This window comes from Triticum dicoccoides, chromosome 4A (genome assembly GCF_002162155.2).
Source record: "Triticum dicoccoides isolate Atlit2015 ecotype Zavitan chromosome 4A, WEW_v2.0, whole genome shotgun sequence".
Taxonomy (NCBI): domain Eukaryota; kingdom Viridiplantae; phylum Streptophyta; class Magnoliopsida; order Poales; family Poaceae; genus Triticum; species Triticum dicoccoides.
Window position 1 is genome coordinate 744,437,269 of NC_041386.1, and position 9,800 is coordinate 744,447,068.

At 46.9% G+C, this 9,800-nt stretch overlaps 1 pseudogene; it reads left to right on the forward strand.

Moving 5' to 3' along the window:
• Window positions 1–5,041: 5,041 nt before the first annotated feature.
• LOC119284412 lies at window positions 5,042–8,818 on the forward strand (annotated as a pseudogene).
• The last annotated feature ends 982 nt before the right edge of the window (window positions 8,819–9,800 follow it).

Sequence of the window (9,800 nt, forward strand, 5' to 3'; positions counted from 1 at the left end):
GGGGAGGGGTCTCCCTCCTCCAATATGCGGATGACACCATAGTTATGGTGGAGGGCTTCGCGTCTGACATCACCAACCTAAAGTTCCTCCTCCTGTGTTTCCAACAGATGTCTGGGCTTACCATTAACTTCGATAAGAGCAAAGTGATGGTCCTTGGCTATCGAGGAGGCGATGTCCATTGCGGACCGGCTGAACTGCCGCTTGGGTTCCTTCCCCACGACCTACCTGGGGATGCCCATTAGTGACTCCAGACTCACTGTGGCTGACCTCCGCCCGACGGTGACTCGGATGCAGCACCGGGTTGAACCCTGGCGGGGATGTTGGCTGTCGAAAGCGGCCAGGGTGATTCTAATCAACTCCTCGCTTGCTAGCCTTCTCTGGTTCCTCATGAGCTTCTACAGCCTCCATGAGACCCTCCATCAGGAAGTCGCTAAATACCAGTCGAGGTTCTATTGGGCGGGAGAGGAAGACAAGCAGAAGTATCACATGGTGAGTTGGCCCGACATTTGCAAACCCAAAGACCAGGGTGGCCTTGGGATCCTATCATCTCGCCGCATGAACATTGCTCTCCTGACCCACTGGCTGTGGCGTATTGCCAATGGGGAGGGAGGCCTCTGGCTGACTATCATCCGTAATAAATAGCTGAGGGGCCAACCTCTGGCCTTCTGCCACCGTACGGGTGGATCCCAGTTCTGGCAGTCCGTGATCCAGCTTCTGCCCATCCTCCGCATCGGTACGTCCATCTCTGTTGGACACGGGTCCTCGACCCTGTTCTAGTTCGACCGATGGCTTGGGGACTCCCCCTTGGCTATGCGATTCCCAGAACTCTTTGCCATTGTGGCTGACTGCTACCTCTTGAGCACTGCGTTGGATTTCCCCGAAGAGGAGAGGATGATGCAGCAAAGTAGCGTAAGTATTTCCCTCAGTTTTTGAGAACCAAGGTATCAATCCAGTAGGAGGCCACGCACAAGTCCCTCGTACCTGCACAAAACGATAGCTACTCGCAACCAACGCGATTAGGGGTTGTCAATCCCTTCACGGTCACTTACGAGAGTGAGATCTGATAGAGATGATAGATAATATTTTTGGTATTTTTGGTATAGAGATGCAGAGTGAAAAGTAAAAGGCAAAGTAAAAACAAAGAAAGTATAAAAGTGATGGAGATTGATATGATGAGAATAGACCCGGGGCCATAGGTTTCACTAGTGGCTTCTCTCAAGAGCATAAGTATTCTACGGTGGGTGAACAAATTACTGTTAGCAATTGACAGAATTGAGCATAGTTATGAGTATATCTAGGTATGATCATGTATATAGGCATCACGTCCGAGACAAGTAGACTGAAACGATTCTCCATCTACTACTATTACTCAACTCATCGACCGCTATCCAGCATGCATCTTGAGTATTAAGTTAAAAACAGAGTAACGCCTTAGGCAAGATGACATGATGTAGAGGAATAAATTCATGCAATATGATAAATACCCCATCTTGTTATCCTCTATGGCAACAATACAATACATGCCTTGCAACCCTTTCTGTCACTGGGTAAGGACACCGCAAGATTGAACCCAAAGCTATGCACTTCTCCCATTGCAAGAACTACCAATCTAGTTGGCCATACCAAATGGATAATTCGAAGAGACTTGCAAAGATAACCAATCATACATAAAAAAATTCAGAGAAGATTCAAATATTATTCATAGATAAGCTGGATTATAAACCCACAATTCATCGGTCTCAACAAACACACCGCAAAAAGAAGATTACATCGAATAGATCTCCACGAGAGAGGGGGAGAACATTGTATTGAGATCCAAAAAGAGAGAAGAAGCCATCTAGCTACTAGCTATGGACCCGAAGGTCTGAAGTAAACTACTCACACTTCATCGGAGGGGCTATGGTGTTGATGTAGAAGCCCTCCGTGGTGGATGCCCCCTCCGGCGGAGCTCCGGAACAGGCCCCAAGATGGGATCTCGTGGATACAGGAAGTTGCGGAGGTGGAATTAGATTTTTGGCTCCTGTTCTGATCGTCTGGGGGTACGTAGGTATATATAGGAGGAAGGAGTACGTCGGTGGAGCGACAGGCTCCTGGATCACGTTCAGTGAGAAAATCACGTTCCCGAAGGTTTTATTCCGTTTGGACTCCGTTTGATATTCCATTTCTTCGAAACACTGAAATAGGCAAAAAACAGCAATTCTGGGCTGGGCCTCCGATTAATAGGTTAGTCCCAAAAATAATATAAAAGTGGAAAATAAAGCCCAATATAGTCCAAAACAGCAGATAAAGTAGCATGGAGCAATCAAAAGTTATAGATACGTTGGAGACGTATCACTGACCCTTGGGTCTCTGTCGAGACGGCCCTTATTGACCTAGGGCGTCTCGCTTTCCGTCGCCCCTTCGGCCCCCTCGAGGTGGCTGCTTGGGACTCCCTCCTCCAAGACGTGGCCCTTATGCCGATGAATGTCGAGGAGGACCAGGATGCCATTTCTTGGCACCTTAAGCCGTCTAGCCGCTTCTCCACGAAGTCCTTGTATGCCGCCATCGCGCCCTCGACGGCGCCAGAACCCTTTAGCCTGATATGGGACATCCGCCTCCCTCTGAAGATCAGGATCTTCCTGTGGCAATGGATCCGCGTACGCCTCCCCTCTGGGATTGAAGTCCTCAAGCGTAACGGCCCGGGCGATGGGAGGTGTCCCATCTGTGGCACGATCGAGGATGCTAACCACATCTTCTTCTCGTGCTCTACTGCCAAGTTTATGTGGGCCTGCTTCCGCGAAATGGTCGGTGGACAGTGGTGCAATACCAATTTTCCCGACTTACTTGCGGAACTCAAGGCCTCCCCTCCTCGCTACCGCCATATTAGATGGATGTGCGTTAGGATCCTCGCCTGGACGCTTTGGAACATTCGCAACAAGCCTGTTATTTAGAAGGTCCCTCTTCGACGTGTGACTGACGCTATCTTCAAAATGTGTGGTTACTTGCAGCTTTGGCGGCCGCTTAGCCGCCCCCAGGACCGGGACGTCATCACCAACCTCCTCTCCGATCTTTGTTCGATGGCGCTCCGCATGCCCCCCACCCCCCTGCTTCCGCCCCCACCGCCAGAGCCTGACTAGGCCGTCTGGTAGCTTTGCGCTGTGCGTCGTGTTGTGTGTGTTTAGGGCTTGTTGTATTGTGCCCTCAGCTCTGATCCTCGTGACTTATTTGTGTGCCTGTGGACCTCCGCGTGCGTGTGTGTGGGCGTGTTTGGAACCTTGTTGGATGCTTGATTTGGGCGGTTGGTTTATAATATAAAGCGGGGCGAAAGCCTTTTTCGGTAAAAATGCTACATACGAGCATTGTATCACTCATCTCCAACAACCGCGCTATATAAGCGCCGCGCTGAAAAATTTGTGTTTTTTACACGCGCGTCTCCGGGTGCTCCAGCAGAGGCGCAAAAACTGCGCGCGCGGGGCCAAATGGCATCACGTGTCGTTTATTTCGTGCGCCCGCTTCCGCGCGCTGCACAACTCAAGCGTCCGCGCCGCACCCTCTCCGCAGCGCCGCCGCCGACGAATTGGCCCGTTGGACGGACACGCCGACATCCCTCTCACCCCTTCCTACACCCGCAACCCCTCCGCCGCCGTCGTAAACCCTAGCACGGGGAGATTTGGCTTCGCCTCCGCCGGTGCTCCTCCAATCACCGGTATCGCGCACGGCCTTTTCATGCCGCCACGGACGACCTCGGCGGCGGGTGATGTCGAGCTGGCGCCCGCCGTGAAGCCACGCCCCCCCCCCCCTCTCGAAGCTCCAAAATGCGGCACGAGCGAAGGTGGGCAAGGTGTCCAGGATGAAGAACAAGGCGGCGGATGGCTCATGTAGGTGGCCGAAAAAGAAGCTTGCAGGGCGTGCGACGGATGCGGCGGCGACCGAAGTGTCGGCGAGCTCACTTGTTGCGCCGGCAGCCGATGCGCACAAGGTGTTCGAGGAAATGCCCACAAGGTAAAATTTCGCCCACTTTTTTGGTTGTTGTTTTTTGAATTCATACATGTGGATAGCTTATTTCCTTTGTTGTATATACTTTGTAGTTTCAATGATGAGACATATATGTCAACTATGGGTGTTGGCTCCAACAATTCTCATTGGTCTCAAACCAATGAGATGCATTTCGATTATCATGAGTTTGAAGTGGACGAGGATGGTGACGGTATCGTCGATGCACCGAAAGGAAGAGCGGGAAACTACACCATGGATGTTGACATCTTGCTTTGCAATACATGGTTGCTAGTGTCGAGGGATCCCACCGTTGGAGGGGATCAAAGTAGAGATGCATATTGGAACCGGATGAAAGAGCACTTTGATCTACACAACAAAAGTGGAATTGACTGCTCGAAAAGATCTCTTCGCTCCTGGTGGTCGACAATCAACGGAGATTGTCAAAGGTGGGTGGCCGCACGTAAGGCGGTTGACACGTTGAGTCCAAGAGGAACTAATGATAGAGATAGGGTAAGTGCCATTTTTTCATGATTCTTCCATGTTCGTCATGCTTCTTCTTGCAGTTTCAAGTGCTAACTTGTTCTTTTGTTTGTAGCGCACTATTGCACAAAACTTATTTCAAGGAGGGGAGAAGAAGACCAAGAAAGGGAAGATGAAGAGAGGGAGACCATTTACCTTGCCTCATTGCTATGATGCGTTGAAGGATGATGAGAAATGGAAGCCCGGTGATGGTGTCGATGATGAGGAGAGCAACAATCACAAGCGAACTGTTGATTTGGCCGATGGTGAGGAGGAGGCATCAAGTGATGACGGCAAGAGAAGCCCTACACCAAACTCGACTGCGTACTCGAAGCCAGAAAGACCAAATGGATGCAAGAAAGACGGAAAAGAAAAGAAGAAGAGGAAAGGAGATGACGAGCTCGAAAATGCTATGGAAACTATTGTGAATGCAAGAAAGGAAGCGAACGAGGTGAGGAAGATGGCAAGGAACCAAGATGCCGCGGTCGAGGAGAGGAGGGTGGCGGCCGAGGAGAGGAATGTGGCATTGGAGGAGTAGAAATTGGCCATGAAGGAGCGAAGTAGATTGTTAGAATGGGACAAGTATTTGTTCTTCATGGACAAATCTACCCTCAATGAGAAGCAAAAGGGGTACGACAATCTTGCCCGTGAAGAAGTCTTGATCCAAAAAAGAGCCATGGTTGGCATGGGCGGCATGGGAGGCCTGGGTGGCATGGGCGTCATGGGAGGCATCGGTCGCTTTGGAGTTACCATGGGCGACATGGGAGGCATCGGTGGCTTCGGAGCTACCATGGGGGCCATGGGAGGCATCGGTGGCTTCAGAGCTACGATGGGAGGCATCAGTTTTACGTCTCTCATGGGAGGCATGGGAGCACCTCCGGGTGACATGGGTGGACTTATGTATTCCGGTGTGCCTCACACACCTTCCCATGATGCCGGAGGAGATCTTGCCAACACCTTCCAAGCTCCCCATGACAATGCGGCGTGAGACAATGAAGAGGAGGAGCATGAATCGTCTTTGGATGATGATGAAGAATCGGAGGAAGTGGAGGACGAAGATGAGGATGAGGCATGATCGTTGATGTGCCATTTGTTTGTGTGAACTTTTGTCATGAACTTGGTTCGATGATTTAGAAATTGGTTGGATGATGATGTGAGCATGATTTTGAACTTTTATGTCATGAACTTGTTTGGGTGATTTTAAACTATGCTATGTCTTGTTTTGATGTTTGAAATATCATCATATTGTCTTCAAAATGAACGTATTGCACACGCCGGCTACTCGCGCGTGCTGCAGTTTAGCGCGTCTGCTGGAGCGGATGGCACACGCTATATTTTGCTGCAGCCGCTGGAGTGAGCACTCCGCGACGCGCAAAAACTCACGACTCGGGTGCTGTAAACGGCTTTTTAGCGTGCCGCTCGTTGCGCGGCTGTAGGAGATGCTCTCAGCCCTAATTTTCTTCAGCGTCCATGCACAAAGATTGGCTTTATTAGTTTTCAAAGTTTTACTATGCAATAAGCTTAACAAATAGTAGAGTTAATTATCCTCTAAAAAATGGGGTTGATTAGAGCATCTCCAATAGTACGCACGCAAGCTCACACACACGCTGACGCACATCATGTATCACAACAAAGTCTTAATTCTTGGCAACTAGTAGTACCTTGTTGCTATCAAAGAATTGGAATCTACGCACGTATTGCCGTGTGGGACGTGCAACACACCCATCCGCAGTTCGGTATACACATGACTAGCTCCAACACGTATGACTCTCATGCATACTCTCCGTCAGGCACGGCAATTGTGCAGACAGACTCTGCATACGATCTAGACTTGCATGGCCAAGCATCAAGCAATTAACTTCCACGCCCACCGTCCAGACTTCCATGCCCACGGCTGTCCAATTATTCAGTTCTTTGACATGTATTTCCTTTTTTTTTTTCAGAGGGAATTAACATGTATTGCGTTAACATATCGACAGAGGTGTGCTCAACTACTTAATGAAATCGTGGATGGCATGGTTGTGTTTACGGTCGTTGTTGTGCCCGAAAACATCGCCGTGATGTCTGCTTCATGAACACACTCTCCATTCTATTTTGGGAAATGAAGTACTTCCCCCGTTTCATATTCATTATCGCTGAAACAAATGTATTTAAACATATTTCAGTGCTAGATATATGATACACCTGCATATACTGTAAAATGATTTTAAACAAATGTATTTAAACATATTTCAGTGCTAGATGTATACATTAGTATTAGTGTGCACAACAAGCACATATACAAGTCGCACATATACAAGTCGTGATTATCCTTCCAATTTATCATGCTGACTGACTTCAAATCTTTTATCTCTACTCTTATAAAAAACAGAGTTGGTGATGATGGTGTGTTTGCCATCCTGCAATATAGGCCATCCGATTTATATCTGACGGATAGTAAGAAAGCTATGACAATTTTGCAAAAAAGATACCGACACCTCTTTTCACATTTGCAAATAAGGCCTTCCCTTGTTAATTCTTTTCTCCCACAAGATAAACTACTCATACAAATGCATCTTGATATTCCATGCAACGCATGGGCATCTTGCTAGCAAGTTATTATTTTGATCTTGAATGATTCAAAGTCTTGTGCAACCACATCGTAAGCTTGACCGAGGATATAGGCTTTTATAAATTATTATTTCAATCTGGGATGCTTCAAAGTCTGTAGTACAAATTTTGACTTATGCGTTTCCTGGTTTAAGCAACAAGAGCGACGCCACTCATTCCACTGCCTGGTGTGGTCTACGTATCCATCCAATGTTTGGAAGCTACGTACCTTATAATCATCCAAGTATTAGAAGCTCCAGGATCTCCTTTCGCAAGGCGACCAGATAGGAGGCTCAATTACACCGTCCTTGGCAAATCTCACAAAAATCCGCTCCTTAATGCTTCAGAAAAATAATATCTCTGGTGAAATACCAAGGCAGGGTAACATGAGTAATCTTGTGACCCTCAACTTGTCAAACAGTGACTTAGTTGGTCATATCCCTTCTGAAATAGACCACCTAAAGCATTTGTCTAGTAACAATCTTCTCGGTAAAATACCAAGTAGCATAGGTGGTTTGACCAAACTCACTTCTTTATACCTTTACCATAACCAACTTTATGGACAAATTCCACGAGAACTAGTTTACCTTCTAAACCTAGAGGACCTGCAACTTGGCGTCAACACACTCTCAGGTTCCATTCCAAGAAATTTACGTAATTTGACCAAGCTCACTGTGTTAATTCGTTGGGGCAACAACATTTTTGGGTCAATTCCACAAGAATTATATTACCTTGGGAACTTGCAGTACTTGGATCTTAGTAAAAACATACTCTCGGGTTCCATCCCAAATACCCTAGGCAATTTAACCAAACTCACTAAGTTGTACCTTTTTCAGAACCAACTTTCTGAACACATCCTCGAGAAATAGGTTACCTTGAGAACTTAGAAAAGGTGATGCTTAGTAACAACACCCTAACAGGTTTCATCCCAAATATGATAGGAAATTTGACGAAGCTCACCACATCTTATATCTTTCCGAGAACCAACCTTCTGGACACATCCCTCAAGGACTAGGTCATCTTGAGACGTTGGAGTACTCGGATCTTAGCGACAACACACTAGCAGGCTCCATCCCAAATAGCATAGGTAATTTGACGAAACTCACTATCTTATATCTTCACAACAACCAAATTTTTGGACACATCCCTCCAGAATTAGGTCGCCTTGTGAACTTAGAGGATTTGGGGCTTAGCAACAACACACTAACAGGTTCCATCCTGAACAGCCTAGGCAATTTGACAAAACTCACCATCTTATATCTTTATCAAAACCAACCTTTTGGAAAAATTCCACAAGAACTAGGTTGCCTTGTGAACTTAGAGGATTTAGAGCTTAATCACAACAATCTAACTGGTTCCATTCCAAATAGCATAGGAAATTTGACAAAACTCACTATTTTATATCTTCACAACAACCAATTTTTTAGACACATCCCTCGAGAAATAGGTCGCCTCGTGAACTTACACAGTAGTTGGTGCTTACCGACAACACACTGACAGGTTCCTTCGCAAAACACCTATGCAATCTCACAAAACTCGTTGCCTTGTACCTCGACAATAACCAACTTTCTGGCCACATTCCCCGAGAATTAGGTTATTAATTTGGTCAACTTAGATAATTTGTCTCTCAGAAATAATGCACTATCAGGTCCCATCCTAAAATAGCCTTGGCAATCTTACAACACTCACTAGCTTGGACTTTGGCCACAGCAATCTTTCTGCGCCAATTCCATGAGAAATAGCTTTGCCGTTCAATTTCACCCGCAAAAAAAAAGCTTTGCCGTTCAATTTAGCCACAACACACTAACATATTTCATCACAAACAGTCTAGACTATCTTGGAAAGTAGAAGGTGCCCCGTCCGGACTCCGCGCCCGACCCCTTTTGATTTTTCTGCCTTGTAATCCTGCACCACTCATTTTTCTTGTCCCCATGCATACTTTTCCCCTTACCTGTACGCTTGATTTCTTCTTCTCTTTTCTTCCCTTTCCAATTCAGCGAGCTCTATCCTACGCTGACGAAAAGCGCTCGTGCCCGCTGCTGACAGCAGAGACCCGACTGCTGCTGTGATGTGAAACACGATGATGAGGAAACGACGAGCTAGTTTGTGAGACACGATGCAACGCTAGGGTTGTAAATCACGACAGTCCAAATTCGACAGAGAATATTTAACTTTCAATTTTTCAGGTGGCCAATACTGTCTAAGGCTATCAACAATTGCCGGAGGACAGTATCAATGTGACCATAAAATGCACAAGAAATACATATGATTCTTAACATACGGGATAATAATTTGTGTTGTTATATATATCAGGTATTTTAAATACACTCACCTGGCCGTGCTGGGCTTCTTGGGCATGCACCCCGTGATTTCTACCACTCGAGCCACCAAAAAGATAGGTTCTTTCAACACCAACGCAGCATGGTGCGCTTGGTTGGAGAGGTTGTGGAGTTGCAGCTGCTGGCCGATGCCGCCATCAGTGTAGGAATTAACCCCAACCAAATCTTTAAAAAAAATTAGGAAGAGCTAAGGGCACCATGGGAAGATGGGGAAAGTAGAAGAAGGGCTCACCCTTATTTGTAGCATTTGCAGAACCAGAGTAGGCGGCGTTTTTTTTTTTTGGTTGCATTTCCCTTTTAGCCTCTTAGAGTTCCATTTCCATTTAATGTTATTTTTCCTGAGGGTGCAGCTATATCCTGGCTGCCATCCATACTCAT